This window comes from Aotus nancymaae, unplaced genomic scaffold (genome assembly GCF_030222135.1).
Source record: "Aotus nancymaae isolate 86718 unplaced genomic scaffold, 86718_ANA_hifiasm-v0.15.2.pri h1tg000051l, whole genome shotgun sequence".
NCBI lineage: Eukaryota > Metazoa > Chordata > Mammalia > Primates > Aotidae > Aotus > Aotus nancymaae.
The window spans coordinates 9,587,400-9,604,386 of NW_026988465.1; positions in this window are offsets into that span (position 1 = coordinate 9,587,400).

A 16,987-nucleotide genomic window follows, 5' to 3' on the forward strand; every position below is an offset into this window, starting at 1 on the left:
AGCACAGAACAGCATTACTTTCATGGCTTTCTGTCACAGTGCCCCAAAGAGACCAATAGCCAAGATAGATACAATGCACTTTAGTTGAAAAGTGGACTTCTCTTCCTTCTGATCGCTCAGAATTTTCACCGTTACCTCTTTTCAGCTTGTTATAGCAATGATTTGATCAACTGCAAGATGCACTATAAAGACTTAAAAATAAATACAAATAAATATGACCACCAGAGACATCTTTATAAGGGCAAGACTGTTCAAATACAAAGTTTAAATATACTGTTCTCTATACATGGGAAAAGATAGTGTCATCAGATATTAAAAAAAAAAATGAGAGTGTCTACCCATTTAAATAAATCAAAATCCTATTCCTTTAATGTTAGAAGTTTGAAAATTTATTAGCTGGATGTTTCTAGATCCTGTTCTTCTCAAAAAATTGGTGGTGTGCACCTATAGTCCCAGCTACTCGGAAGGCTGAGGCAGGAGAATCGCTTGAAACTGGGAGGTGAAGGTTGCAGTGAGCTGAGATTACGCCACTGCTCTCCAGCCTGGGTGACAGAATGAGACTCCATCTCAAAAAAGAAAGGTGGGGGGATGTAGAGAAAGGGTACGTCATTGTCCTCTTTTTATAAATAATAAAGCAGTAAAGACCATGAGCATATTTTTGCTACTGCTGATAGGTTACTTCTGATAAATTCTTTTTTCTTTCTTTCTTCAATAGCAACATTTTATTAACATTGTATAAGAAGTGATAACACGATGAAAGGTAGAGGTTGCGATTTGGGTGAATAGGCAGATAATTAACTTGTAAAAATTCTTTTTGTGAGTAGCCTTTGTACTTCATCATTTTCTCAGTTTGAGAAATATTTAACTGGTGCAAATTCCACCATAAATCGTATAGTTCTTGACCTCTTGAGCAAATTTCTCCTTTTTCCAGTATGATCCCCTGTAAACTGACAGCTTTCTGTGAGTTAATAAAATGATAGCTTTATTTATAAAATAAAAAATGTGGCAAGTCATGAGTATTTAGCTGCTATGTTTTTGGCACACTGTGTACAGCCTCAGAGACAGTTACTTCCAAAGCGCCCTAAATCAGGTGTTAATATTGTGGCTTGTTTATGCTGCTTGTTAAAGGTTGGCATTTTGGACCACCTGAAATCAGTAAAAGGGGAATGAATACTTAAGATTTGTCTGTGAAAGTGCTTAAAGTTAGTAACACAAATATTTTAAAAAAGAAAAAACTATGTAAGAGTTAATAAAGGCAAGCATTGACAAGAAGAAGAATGTTTTATTTAAAATGCAAATTTCTCTGGGTAAAAATGAAGAATGCTTTTTATTTAAAGCTCATAAGATGAGCATTATGAGATAATATTTATATCTTAAGGTAATTTAAACAACAAAATTTGTATTCATCAGAAGTGTATGCCGTCCTAAAGTTTCATTTAATATATTAACAAATTTTTTTTACTGTAGATGTATATACCAAACTGTAAGTTTGGTAAATATATACGAAAACCTCACAGGACTATATTCACATAAAACCTAAAGTTCATATTAATTCAGACAACCTTTTTCTTATATAAAATGATACAATCATTCAGCCAGCTCTCACAATGAAGCACAAAACAGTAGTTTCAATTAAATTAGAAATGGAGTGAACTTGGAGCTAAATGAATCATAAACCAATAAATACCTCAGCCTCATGGTTTATTGATTCACAAGCTGTTTATCCCACACTCATTGTGCTTGAGAGCAATTATAATTTAATTACATTTTCTGTATGTACCAAATTGTATTTTATATGTCTTCCTAGACCAGATGATTTCAAGCTTATATCTACTCACTAGCCATAAAGTTTTGTTTATCATTTCTTGTTCAGTATGCTCATCTTGATTTCTGGTTGTACACAAGACACATCTCACAATAGGACCTCATTAAAGCATATTTAACAAACTCTCCCTATTTATAATCATGTTTATTGTTCTCATTTTTAAAATTATACTTTAAGTTCTGGGATATATGTGCAGAACATGCAGGTTTGTTACATAGATACACACGTGCCATGGTGATTTGCTGCACCCATCAATCCTTCATCTACATTAGGTGTTTCTCCTAATGGTATCCCTCCCCTACCCTCCTACCCCACAACAGGCCCCGATGTGTGATGTTCCCCTCCCTGTGTCCATGTGTTCTCCTTGTTCAACTCCACTTATGAGTAAGAACATGTGATGTTTGGTTTTCTGTTCCTATGTTAGTTTGCTGAGAATGATGGTTTGCCACTCCATCCATGTCCCTGCAAAGGACATGAACTCATCCTCTTTTATGGCTGCATATTTTTCTATGGTGTATATGTGCCACATTTTCTTTATCCAGTCTATCACTGATGGGCATTTGGGTTGGTTCCAAGTCTTTGCTATTGTGAATAGTGCTGCAATAAACATACATGTGCATGTGTCTTTATAGTAGAATGATTTATATTGCTTTGAGTATATACCCAGCAATGGGATTGTTGGGTCAAATGGTATTTCTGGTTCTGGGTCCTTAAGGAATCATCACACTGTCTTCCACAATGGTTTAACTAATTTACAGTCCCACCAACAGTGTAAAAGCATTCCTATTCCTCCTCTTCCTCTCCAGCATCTATTGTTTCCTCACTTTTTTATGATCACCATTCTAACTGTGTGAAATGCTATCTCACTGTGGTTTTGATTTGCATTTCTGTAATGACCAGTGATGATGATCTTTTTTTCATATGTCTGTTGGCTGCATAAATGTCTTCTTTTGAGAAGTGTCTGTTCTTATCCTTCACCCACTTTTTGGTGGGGTTGTTTGTTTTCTTCTTGTAAATTTGTTTAAATTTCTTGTAGATTCTTAATATTAGCCCTTTGTCAGATGGATAGATTGCAAAAATTTTCTCCCATTCTGTAGGTTGCCTGTTCACTCTGATGATAGTTTCTTTTTCTGTGCAGAAGCTCTTTAGTTTAATTAGATCCCATTTATCAATTTTGGCTTTTGTTGCCATTGCTTTTGGTGTTTTAGTCATGAAGTCTTTGCCCATGCCTACATCCTGAATGGTATTGCCTAGGTTTTCTTCTAGGGTTTTTATGGTTTTAGGTCTTGCAGAAAAGCCTTTAATCCATCTTGAATTAATTTTGTATAAGGTCTAAGGAAGGGGTCCAATTTCAGTTTTCTGTATATGGCTAGCCAGTTTTCCTGTAACCATGTATTAAGTAGGGAATCCTTTTCCCATTGTTTGTTTTTGTCAGGTTTATCAAAGATCAGATGGTTGTAGCTGTGTGGTGTTATTTCTGAGGACTCTGTGCTGTTCCATTGGTCTATATATCTGTTTTAGTACCAGTACCATGCTGTTTTGATTATTGTAGCCTTGCAGTATAGTTTAAAGTCAGGTAGTGTGATGCCTCCAGCTTTGTTTTTTTTTGCTTAGGATTGTCTTGGCTATATGGGCTCTTTTTTGGTTCCATATGAAACTTAAAGTAGTTTTTTTGTAATTCTGCAAAGAAGGTCAAAGGTAGTTTGATTGGGATAGCATGGAATTTATAATTTGGGCAGTATGGCCATTTTCATGATATTGATTCTTTCTATCCATAAGCACAAAATGTTTTTCCATTTGTTTGTGTCCTCCTCTATTTACTTGATCAGTGGTTTGTAGTTCCTCTTTAAGAGGTTCTTTACATCCCTTGTAAGTTGTATTCCTAGGTATTTCATTCTCTTCGTAGGAATTGTGAATGGCAATTGACTCATGATTTGGCTCTCTGATTGTCTATTATTGGTGTGTAGGAATGCTTGTGATTTTTGCACATTGACTTTTATATCCTGAGACTTTGCTGAAGTTGCTTATCAGCTTAAGGAGATTTTCGGCTGAGATGATGGGGTTTTCTAAATATACAATCATGTCATCTGCAAACAGAGACAATTTGACTTCCTATTTGAATACCCTTTATTTCTTTCTCTTGCCTGATTGCCTTGGCCAGAACTTCCAATACTATGTTGTTTAATAGGAGTGGTGAGAGAGGGCATCCTTGTCTTGTGCCCGTTTTCAAAGGGAGATAAATTCTTAGTATCACTAGTCTTTGGCTTTTAGTTATATTTTCTACAAGAATTATATGAACTGAAATGTAGTTAGTAATGAATGTTGTTGGCAGGTAGTTCTGTAAGGCTTTACTTTGTTTATTTTTTCACTCCCTATTCTGAGATGTGTTATGAGAGATGGATATAATTTTATTCATGGGAACAAAGACTGTTTTCATAGGGTCATGATGTTATATGAAATAAAAGCCAAGTTCCTAATGGGAGCCACCCAAAACTAACAGGAAGCTTAAACTCACTTCTCTGGGACCTCTACAAATGCTACATGTCTAAATTTTGTGATCAGAACAATAGTAAGTTAAATAAAAGTTTAACTAGTAAAATGAATTTAATAATATGGAAAATACTAATAGAAACTAGAAAAGCAGAATGCTACGTTCACTGAGCTATATACATATATATACATATACAAAAGGTAGTAAGGTAATGAGGGCTACTGGGTAGGACAGCTGTAGTGGGCACAATTCACATTGAGTTCTATTTAAATGGTGCACCCTGGTGATTTACAAAACTGTAGATTTGCAGGTAATATACTCATCACTGAAATTCAAAACATTGCTTTTGGATGATAGAACTGTGTCTTTTTTTTTTTTAACTTTTTCTCTACAATCTTCTGTATTTAAACTACATTTGAAAATAAAGTTCTGGTGCTTTAAAAACATATTTGAATGTCATTTTATAATCTCAGATAATGTGTGAACAGAGAACATTTGAATTGGAAGATAAATCTAAGCTACCTATTGTGTTTGATAATTAAGTCTGGAATTTAAACTAGTGAATAGATAACCAAATTTAGCCATTGGATTATGAATTTTTCAATTTAAGTATTCACCTAACATTTATTGAATGCCTGTATGTCAGGCACTGCACCAGAGGGGCAAAGGCAAAAACACTTACAAATAACTATAATATAATATCATATAAGAAGGTGTCATACAACATGTAATCAGAACACAATTGATTTTAGAATTGGTCCTGTCACATAGTAAGTGCCCAATAAATATGTATGAGTGAATGATGGATGATGAATAAATGGATATTATACCAACTCAGATGTCAAAGCAAAAGTGACATTTGGAGTTCATATACAGTTCATTTTATCCACAGGGTTTGATGAAAGGTGGAGGAGAGGAGGTTTACTCAAATGCTAAAATCAAGCACAAATTGCACACGACAGACACAAAATAATGTGTCAGACATGGGTAGATTTATGACAATTATAACTGGACCATCTTAAAGCCAGCCATACATTTAGACAGTTGTTAGTAGGAACCATCTGACTAAATGTCAAATACCTGGCAGGTACTGTGATGCTTTACTCATTCATTCTATAGATAGCGCTTACTGTGAACCACCTAAAAGTCAACCATCAAATACTATGATGCTTTATTCATTCTATCTATAGACAGTATTATGTTGAAGGCCCTGTGTTAGAAACTGGGGATAAGGAAAAGAAGCTCATAGCCTAGAAGGAAATACTGGTTATCATCATCATGATTACAACACAGTGGATACATACAATGGAAGCATGGACCTGGCATTATGGGAGTGCTAGGGAAAGAAACATAACAAAGCTATCAACACAGTCTTCAGGAGTTGGTGTGAGAATATTGAAGGATAAAAGAGACTTAACACAGGGAAAGAAGAACACACTGGGCAGAAAGAAGAGCATGCACAAGGATGAGGAGGTGACAGAAAGCAAAATGCCATTAGAGACCAGCAAGTGTGTGACTAGAGCGGATGATGCTTGTGGAAATGGGATGATGGAGGGCAATTGCTAAATGGGAAAAATGTGGGGCCCCTGAATGTCATGCTACAGAATCTGAACTGCATCAAAGAGAAATAAGAAATCACCGAAGACCACTGTTGCTAGGCAGAGGAAACATTTGCCTGTTTTGAAGGTTTTAGGCTGATTTTTTTAAATTTAGGACTGTTTGAAATAGAAGATTCTAAAAGGAAATACATTTTAAATGACCTAAGTTTTTACATTGACAAGTTGTATGTAAATGACAGTCAGCTTGACCCAGGAAAATGACTTGCAGAATTTTAGTGTGCAAAATATTTATCTCAACCACTTACTGAAAAGCTTCCTCTCTTCCTTGAAATTGTTGTCATAATTATCCCTTTCCAGAATACTAAACAATTTATCTTTTTTCTGTTGATGTATTAACTGCCATTTTTCTCTAATAGTCCCTCTCAAGATCAAATCCAAGTTGTCCATCCCTCTCCAGGTACCAGGGGATAAGTTCCCAGGTAAGGTGGTGCACAGAGGCCCTTGCAGTTTGAAACAATGCCAGTAAGCAGTGTGAAAACTGACACCTCGCCCTGAAAGACACCTAAGCCATAGAAAGAGACTGATCCATTTCAATTATATATGAATCTCTCTCCTTCTCCATAGTGGTGGCACCAGCAATGTTTGAAGTTTGATTTTGTCTTTGGTTTGCAATTCCAGATTACAGCTTCCTCAGCATCCAAAAAATTATACTAGTATCTACACAGGAAACTGTTAGTAATAACAGTGTCTACCCTAACAATTTTGCAAAGCTTCTCTTCTGGACATTCTGTGTATTCACTAATTGGCAATTCTTTAGCTCCCCAAAAGAATCATTCTACCCAATTTAATTTCATATACTTGACATTTTAAAATGTGTCAAATAATCATTGTATTTCCCAGTTTTTCAGACGAAAATGCTTCTTTACAGAGATGGGAAAAACCATTCTAGTCTGAAAAAGAGCGTAAGCAATGACTCTCAGAAATGACAGTGTACAGAATATTCCAGAAGGCCACCGTGGCCACAACATCAAGTACATCTGAGAGGTAAGCCTCCAGCAGGAGGTGGTCTGGTACACCACAGGAAGACGGGAGAGAGGGGCAGACTTCCTGGAGGCAGATGGGTATGAGTGAAGGACTTCAGGGTAAGTCAATGACGTGCTCAATTTGAATCTTAAGGATTCATTCTTCTATTATTGAAGAGGATGGATTGAAGAGAGCATAACTTGGATCCCAGAGACCATGAGAAGCCTATTCAAATATCTGGAACAAAAAAATGAGGCTGTGGGAACCGAAGCTATAGACGAAACTTACGGGGAGGATATATTGGCTAGACTTAATTATTGGCTGGATCTTGCAGAATGGAGAAAATTCAGGAATTTGGGATGACCCCAAGCTTCCATCATTGTATCCTCTGGATAATGAAGTGTTGTCTACAAAAAAGAATACAGGAGAAATAACAGTTTTGAAATCTATAGTGATAACAGCTAAAATTTATTGAGTGCTTATTGATCTTTCACTGTGCTAAACACTTGGTATTCTCTTATGCCCAAATCGAGTTCAATTTGGGGCATGATGAGTTTGGGAGGTTTACAACTATCCAGGTCAACATCCTCACCATCAGCACGTAGGATGTATGAGCCTACAGCTTAGAAGAACTGGTTGGTTTAGGATCAAACTTTAAGAGTCCTGAAGATAAGAATAGCTAACATGTATTGAGTGCTTACCACATGCCTGGCACTGTTCTAAGCACTTATGTAATTTACCCATTTAGTTCTCACAGCACCCATAGGAGGTAGGAATGAACTCATTATGAATCATGCATTTTTTAAATAAAATAAGAAAAAGAGGTTCAATAATGAATGTTAGCTGGCTTGCCAAGGTCACAGAGCTAATATACAGCTGAGCCAAAATCTGAATGAGGGACCATATTCTTAATTCTTCAACCTTGAGGTTGAAAACTCAAAGAAAGTAACCAAAGTAAGAACGCTGGACCACACTGGGCTTCTTTAACAGTACATTCACTCTATGGCATTTTCAATTGTGTTCTGATATTCTACAACCCAGGGAGCAAATGCCATGCACTGCAGGGAATTTAGTTTTAAAAACTGGGTTTGAGATTTTCCTTTGTGTGATTTTAGACAAGTAAATTTATCTTTGTGAGCTTCCATTTTTCCCCTTCATCTGTCAAAGTTGCATAGTATCACCCAAAAGAACTTTTCAAGAATGAAATAAAATGAACTTATTTGAAAACGCAGCACATAGTGAGCACTTTCTAAAAGAATATCATAAATTCAACTCTCCTCAGTCTCCAAGAGCCTATTCACTTCTGAAAGTAACCACCATCACAAAATACAGAGTTCAGAAAGTGGGGGAAAGATGGGATTGCAAACTACTCTCCCTTTATGTCTTTTTTTTTCTTTTTCAAAATTAACATGTGAAGAAAGCAAGGCAAGATTATTTTTATTCACCCTATGTCAAGAACTGGAGTGAGTAGTTGATTATGTCTCTATCTTAGAGAAAAGATAATTACAAAGTGTTACTTCTCAGGCCAGTACTGACTCTGTCCTATAGCTACATAATATAGTCATCCCTCAGTATCTACCAGGATTTGTTCCAGGACCCCTGCAGTTACCAAAATCCAGGATGCTCCAGTCCTTAACACAAAATGGTGTAGTATTTGTGTATAACCTACATACATTCTCCCTTATATTTTGAATCATCTCTAGATTGCTTATAATACCTATTGCAATGCTATGGAAGTAGCTGTTATACTGTATTGATATTTTATTTGTATTATTTTTTATTGTTGTATTATTACTTTTTGGTTTTCTTTTCAAATATTTTTGATCTGCAGTCAGTTGAATCTACTAATTCAGAACCCCTGGATATGGAGAGCTAAGTGTAATTTCTTTAAAATGCTGTATATTAAAACATCTGCAGCTATTTTGCATTCTCATATCATCAAGAGCATTATTGCTGTCATTTAATTTTTAAAACCTTGAGTTTTACAGCTTTACAGTTTTTCTCAATTTAAGTGCAGTTTTATTGTATCTTGAAAATAAAATATTTTCCCTAAATACATAATTCTCTAATTGTTTTTACTGAACAAATGCTTAAGTCTCTCAAGTACAGAGAGAATGTCTTGCAATTATTTAGTACCATCCTTAGCTATCTAGGACAGTCTGGAAAACTTACCAAGTAGTTAATTGAATACAAAAATACATTCTATACACATTTCATAAAGAATCATTCTGCTAGAAGGTCACTTTGAGATCACTGCAGTACTTTAATTGCAGCATGATTTGGACATTTGGGAAAACTTGCCAGTGAATAAGGTATATACTTGAGAAATTTTGCAGAACTACTTTTAAATGCATGGCTTCAGTCTTTCTCCATTCTTGGAACTGGTATTATTCACCCAGTTAAACTATAATAAGTAGTATGTATGTTGATTCTTGAACAAGAGTTTAAATTTCCAGGGTCCATTTATGTATGGAGTTTCTTCTGCATCTGTCACTCTTGAGACAGCAAGACCAATCCCTCCTCTTTTCCCTCTTCCTCAGCCAGTCAATGTGAAGATGATGAGGATGAAGACCTTTATAATGATCCATTTCCACTTAATGAACAGTAAACATATTTTCTCTTCCTTAAAATTTTTAAAATCACATTTTCTTTCTCTAGCTTACGTTATTGTAAGAATACAGTACATAATACATATAACATAGAAAATATGTATTAACTGATTGTTTATGTTATCGGTAAGGCTTCTGGTCAACAGTAGGCTATTAGTAATTATGTTTTGGGGGATTCAAAGTTATACACAGATTTTCAACGTCGCAAGGGGTTGGCGCCCCTAACCCCCACGTTGCTCAAGGGTCAACTGTCCTTCAGAATCAGTCAATATTTCCTTCTTTCTCACTTTCCAAGTCAGAGGCATACAATTCCCCTTTCATACTCTATAATTTAGGTATTAATCTTTGACTCATCCCTGACATTCTGTGCACACCTACACGAAGACTTTCAGTCTTGCAAAATGCCGCTGTTTCAGGGTTTAGCAAATTGAGGCATACAGATCTTTCCCGCTAGGAGAAAAGTACCTCTTCCTCTCCCGACTTCGGGCTCCTCCACTCCCTCAAACTACTTTAACGTAAGACAAGTTTTTATTCTGGTGCTGTCTCTACTAACTTTTAAAAATTGTTGTTATAAGTGTTTTAAGTTGATTGAAACTCTCGTAAGAGCTTACTAAGAATTCAAACGTAAAGACCATGCCATCGTTCATGTCATCATTGAGACCTTCAGAAATTGCCTTCACACCATCCTGCTGCACAGCGACTGAGGCTCCAGTTATGAATACACTCCTATCACTATGCTCTCATTATATTAAAAAATTTCTAATACATTTGAATTAAATTTAGATTTCTGCTTCTCTTTAGGACTTCTTAGTATAATGAATTTTTTTCCCTAGCTATATAATAGAATCATTTGGGGGAGATTTTAAAATACTAAAGCTCATTCCTCACCCCTGAACAAATAAATCAGAAACTCTAGGGGTAAACTCAGAATTTCAGTACATTGTTAAAAGTCTGAAGGTCCTTTAAAGGTGCAGCCAGGGTTTACACTACTGTTTTAGCAGTTTACGGGGTACTTAAGTTGAGTCTAGCCAGGTCTGCCCAATTATCTTCGGGGCAGTACAAAGGCAAGACTTTGGTCAACTATAACATATAATGCATGATTTTCAACTTTGTTTATATCTCAGACCAGCCTAGGCAACATAGGCAGACCTCAACTTTACGAAAAATGTTTTTGAAAAATTAGCCGAGAATAGTGGCACACAACTGTAGTCCCAGCTACTCCAGAGGCTGAGGCAGGAGGACTGCTTGAACCCATGAGTTTGAGTCTCCAGTGAGCCATGATCACTCCATTGCACTCCAGGCTGGGCAACAGAGCAAGACCCTATTCCTAAAGAAAATTTTAATAATTATAAAAGAAAAATTTTAATTTCATTAAAATGCAGATTCAGATTCAGTAGATTTGGGTGGTGCCTGGGATTCTGCACATCTAACAAGCACAAGTGAATGATACAAATTATGCTCTGTGGATCCATTTGAGTACCAAGGACATAAGGCATTCAAATATCCACTTAGTGGTTTTAACTCCTTCTGAATTCTGAGATCCTAAAAAATAATGATGATTGGGCCTAACCCCTGTGCAAATTTAACTGGACTGATTAGTCAGAATCAGAATCTCTGGGGCAGAGCATAGGCTCAAAAGTCTCCTCAGCTGAGTCCAAAAGACAGTAAGTGACTGAAACCAGAATGTTCTAGCCTACCTTATGTAACCCATCTTAGGTAAACTAATTGCCTTTGCTACTACAAAATACTCAATTGCTAGAATTTAAAGGCTTAGATTGTGGCATTGAGGCTAATTGGGTGAGCTCCCCTAAGATTTCATTTCAGATCAAAGAGTGGGAGAAATTCAGGAAAAAGACATTGAAGAATGCTTCACTGACTACCGGCATTAAAAAAATAATCATCATCAAAGTATTTTTACGTAGTGGCATAACCCTAGCTACTAATGCAGTCATACCAAAACCAGAACCCTGTCAAGAGATTTTGAATTTGGCAGGCAGAGACTGACCAAGCTGATTTGTCTCTGGCTCCTCTGATCATCTGTGAACCCTCAATTGCCCAATCCAATAAAGAATTCTTAGTAGATCTGTGACATCTTCCATTCTCCTCCTTGATTCTTCCTTGGTTTCTGGAGCAACCAACCTTTTTCTCCTTGTTCCTCTCAATTGATGTTAAAATATCCTCTTTCCTCCTTCAGTGTTTGGTTCCTTCACGGGTCATTCTGTAAACTATTACAGAAGAGATCATACTCACTTCGACTTCCAAATATCCTGATTGAGAATCCAGATCTCTAAGTGTGACCTCTCCCTTTACACCCACATTTCCTACTGACTTTAAAACATCTACTCGAGAATGTTTCTGAGACACTTGAAATTCAAAGTGATTCAAATTGGATTTCACTGTCTTAAGTCAAATCCTCCTCATATTATGCCTGGACTCTGTCAGTTACCTCTTAACAAGATTACCTGCCTCAGACTCTAGAGAAGGAGGCCAGACTACATCCTTCACAGCGTGGTTCCTACTTACCTTTTCATCCTCCTCTGCCAATATCTAAACTTCTCATATACAAGAATCTGTACAACTTCTTATTCCTCCTGAGATAAGCTAGACTCTCCCTAGCTTCCACAACTTTTCTCAGGATGCCCCATTTGTCAAAGATTCTCTTTCCCGCTTTATCTTCCTGTTAAACTCAGTTCCTCAAAATTTAAGTCAAACTCTCTAAAGCCCAAGATGGGTGGGTCAAATTCCCTCCTCCTCGCCTCTGTTACAAATGGCACTTTAAACTTTGAATTGCAATTATTTGTTTTACAAGTCCCTTCTTTGACAAACCTAAAGCCCCCCTCTCCGCCTCCCATAGAAGAGAAACTCTGTTATTTCTTTTTTGTTTTGATTGTTAGCACAAGTAAAGGAACCGCAGAATAAATGGCTTCCACCAAATGGTTCCTAATGTTACCATCTTTGCCTCTCTCTAAGAATTCAGCTTGTTTAATAAACATTTATTTGTTTAAGCTCAAATTGATTCCTTAGCTGCCCTAGAGAGCAACAGAATTAAGAGATGTCAATTTAGCAAATACAAAAAACAAATAGTCATTTATTAGAATGAATTCAAATTTATAAATGGTAGTTTTTATTAGGTAATGTGGTAGCTGTTTCTATACCCTTCATTCCACAATTTAGCCCCAGAAAAATGGCATCGTGTTCACCATTACAAAACCAACTCAAGATTTGTCCAAAAAAGGTGAGGCAGTTTCAGGGGTATTTTTATTGTATCGTGTTTTACATGGCTTTGCAGCCATTGAAGTTTAAACAATGCCAAATTTCCAAGCTAAATGCTATAAGTGGAAATTGGAGGCTACAGTTAAGTGAACAGAAATAGAACTGACAACCTAAATGCGTCAACATCCATGGAAAGTGACATCAGAAGTTTTGGTGTGCTATTACTTTTTTTTTTAAGGTGAGTGGGTGTTTTAAAACTTTTAAATGTTTAGAAAGTGGTTCAGCTTGGTTTTTTTTAATATAATGTTTTTAACATGAAAGAAGTTTGCTACAACGATTAAAAGCCATGTGTGTGCCAATGAATTTAAAATGTGTTTATGGCTAAAAGCAGGGATAAAAGAAAGATGGTAGCTATTTCCCAAAAGATCTTATAATTTGGGGATTATTATAATAATGCCAAGTATATGGAAGAGGCCCCTGGAGTGTTGATCTCTTCATGACTATCAACAAAACGGACTGCCAAGGAACTGAACCACTACTCGGTTCTGCATGAAGCATTTGACGACAGTCTCCTTGCTGATATCCAAAAAACCTCCAAATGGATTTGTTAAGAGGACAGAAGAACAGATCAATTTAAATTTTTTGAGCACAAAAGCTGAAAACATTCCCAGGCAATTATCCTCTATCATTCTACATACGGTTGTTGATGTTATGTTCAGAATGAATTTGTGAGTCCAGAAAAGAACATGTAGATTATTCTACTGAAATACTTTACCACTACTAGTGAGTAGTAGTAAAATTTCTGCTGTAGCAAAGTTAGTTCTTCCACCTTCCCTGCTTCTATGCACACACCTCTCTTACAGAACACTCATGCTTATCAGATTTTGAGTCTGTTTGCTTCAGTAGACTGAGTTATTTGAATTCAGGACTTTTATTTTTAATTATATTTTAACGTTTAGCACTTTACTAGTGCCTGATGCTTTTGTAGGCCCAAAGTGATTTAATACGAGGGATTTCATATTGTTTAATATGATAACTATTCAACATTTAATAAACAATGCTCAATCAAAACTTCATTTCATTCATCAGAGTTGAACTTTTCAAGACGAAAGCCAGCATTTATTCCACAACTTTCATGTTTTATGATGTTTATGAATTGATAACAAATGTCAATTAGTCAATTACTGGCTTGATACTATAGGAACTGGCCCAGTTTTTATGGCATAAACAATTCAGTTCTCATAGATATCAAATAAGAACTCTGTGCTTCATTTTGTCTGATAAATGAATTAAATTTGTATATCTCTTTTGAATATGAAAATGTTTGTTCCTAAGAACAGTTTTTCATTGTGTGTTCATGTTTGTGTGTTAGATATACATACATAGCTGTTGGTTTTTCTCAATATTTCTTAAAGATAAACAAGAAACTAAAATGGAAAAACATGTCATTCTGCTGACCTCTAGAAGATGTGAGATTTTCTTCTGTGTTTGAGTCAGTTTTGGAGAAGATGCCTCCTTCTGAAGACAACTTTAGAGAAGTTCAGACCAGCCAGTAAGATAAAGGATACTGGAGTCAAAATCAAATTGGATAGAGTTATATTTTGTAATTGTATTGCTCAAGCGATCACATGAGAAATTCTCACTACCATTCAACAGCTTGTTTCAACAATAGCTCATTCTGTGACACAAAATAACCCTATAACCATTCCAAAGACCCATTTTCCCTTTTTGATGTATGCTGCTATATCATTCCAATAACATTTGGCTTTGAAACCACTATAATTTAGTCTAAAATCTCAAAAATGTACTTTCCTTGTTATAGTTTCCTCTTTCTGAGAAATACCTTATTTCAGTTTGCTTAATGCTAAGCCACTCGGAGAGGTACTATTTGACTTCCAATACTACACTAAAGCCAGTTTACTTCTAGTATAACTGGTCAAGATGGCTTGCAGCTATGAAAAAAAATAACTATAGCAAGAATTGTTGCATGTCTAATGCAGAAGCTTTACAATCGTTTATACATGTTTAAAAAGAAATATACGGTATAACCACTTTCTGAATGGAGAAAATACTTTAAGCCTGAATTAAATCTTCAGAAATCACCTTTCCAATCTTTCAGAACATCAACTAAAGCAAATAAAATAGAAAAATGAACAATAAGATCAATTATGGGTCAGTTCCAGCGGAGCAATCAAGCAAAAGAAAGAAAGAAAAGACATCCAAATAGGAAAAGAAGAAGTCTAATTTTCTTTGCAAACCACGTGATTCTACACTTAGAGAACTCTAAAGACTTTGCCAAAAGGCTCCTGGAATTGATAAATAACTTCAGTGAAGTTTCAGGATACAATATCAATGTATCTATTTCCATACACTAATAATATTCAAGCTGAGAGTCAAATCAAGAATGCAATCCCATTTACAATAACTGCAAAAAATAAAATAAAATACTTGGGAATACATTTAACCAAGGTAGTAAAATCTCCACACGGAGAACAACAAAACACTGCTGAAAGAAATCATAGGTGACCCAAACAAATGTTTTCCAAACAAATGGAAAAATTTTCCATGCACATAGATTGAAAAAATTAATATCATTAAAATGGCCATACTGCCCAAAGAAATTTAGTTTCAATGCTATTCCTATCAAACTTCCAATGTCATTTTTCACAGAACTAGAAAAAACTATTCTAAAATTCATAAGGAATCAAAAAAGAGTCCAAATAGCCAAAGCAATCATAAGCAAAAAGCACAAAAATGGAGACATCTCATTACTAGACTTAAAACTATACTACAAGGCTGCAATAATCAAAAGGGCATGGTACCAGTACAAAAACAGACCAATAAAACAGAACAGAGAACCCAGAAATAAAGCCACACATCTACAGCCATCTTATCTTCGACAAAGTTGACAAAAATAAGCAATGGGGAAAGTACTCCATCTTCAATAAATGGTGCTGGAATAGATGGCTAGTCATATGCAGAAGAATGAAACTGGACCCCTCCCTTTCACCATATACAAAAGTTAACTCAAGATGGATTAAAGATTTAAATGTAAGACTTCGAACTATAAGAATCTTTGAAGGAAACCTAGGAAACATCATTCTGGATATCAGCCTTGGGAAATAATTTAGGACTAAGTCCTCAAGAGCAATTGCAACAAAAACAAAAATTGACAAACTGGACACATGTACTCTTGTGTTCATTGCAGCACTACTCACAATAGCAAAGATATGGAATCAACCGAGCTGATCATCAGTGGTGGACTGGATAAAGAAAATGTGATACATGTATACCATGGAATACTACACAGCCATAAACTCTGGCTGCATCTAACATGGATGCTGCTGGAAGCCATTATCCTGAACCAACTAACACACAGGAACAAAACCAAATATGATACATTCTTACTTATGAGTGGGAGCTAAACATTGGGAACATATGGACAAAAAGATAGCAACAATAGACACTGGGGACAAATAGGTGGAGGAGGCAGAAAACTAACTATTGGGTACTATGCTCAGTACCTGGGCAACAGGGTCAATCATACCCCAAACCTCAACATCATGCAATATATCCTTGTAACAAACCTGCACATGTACCTCCTGAATCTAAAATAAAAGCTGAAATAATAAAAAAGAAAATATCAATTATGGTATTACAGTTTCCTTCCATTCTTAAAAATAACTTTATGGAAGCACAACTGACATACAACAAACACTACATGTTTAAAGTGTGCAATATGGTTAATTCACTCTTGAACAACATAACACTGCTGAGATCATCACCACAATCAAGATCATGAACACACCCATTATCCCCCCAAATTTTCTTATGCCCTTTATAATCTCATGTTCTGTCCAGCTTCATTCTCAGGCAGCCACTAATCTTCTGTCAGTATGCATTAGTTTGCATTTTCTAAATTTTATATAAATTGATTCACATAGTATATACTCTTTTTTGTTTTTTGGTCTGGCGTCTTTCAATAAGCAAAATGTTTCTGAGATTCATCCGTGTTGTTGCAGGTATCAGTGGTCCATTTTCTATTATTGTTGAGTAGTATCTCATTGTATGAATATACCACAATTATTTTATCATTCACCTGTTGGGGGACATTTGGCTTATTTACAGCTTGGGACTGTTAAAAATAAAGCTGTTATGAACAATCTTTTACAGACATGTGCCTTCATTTCTCTTGGGTACGCTCTAGGAGAGAATGTCTAAAGCAAAAAAAGGTGACCATAATAGGTGTTGGTAAGGATGTGGAGCA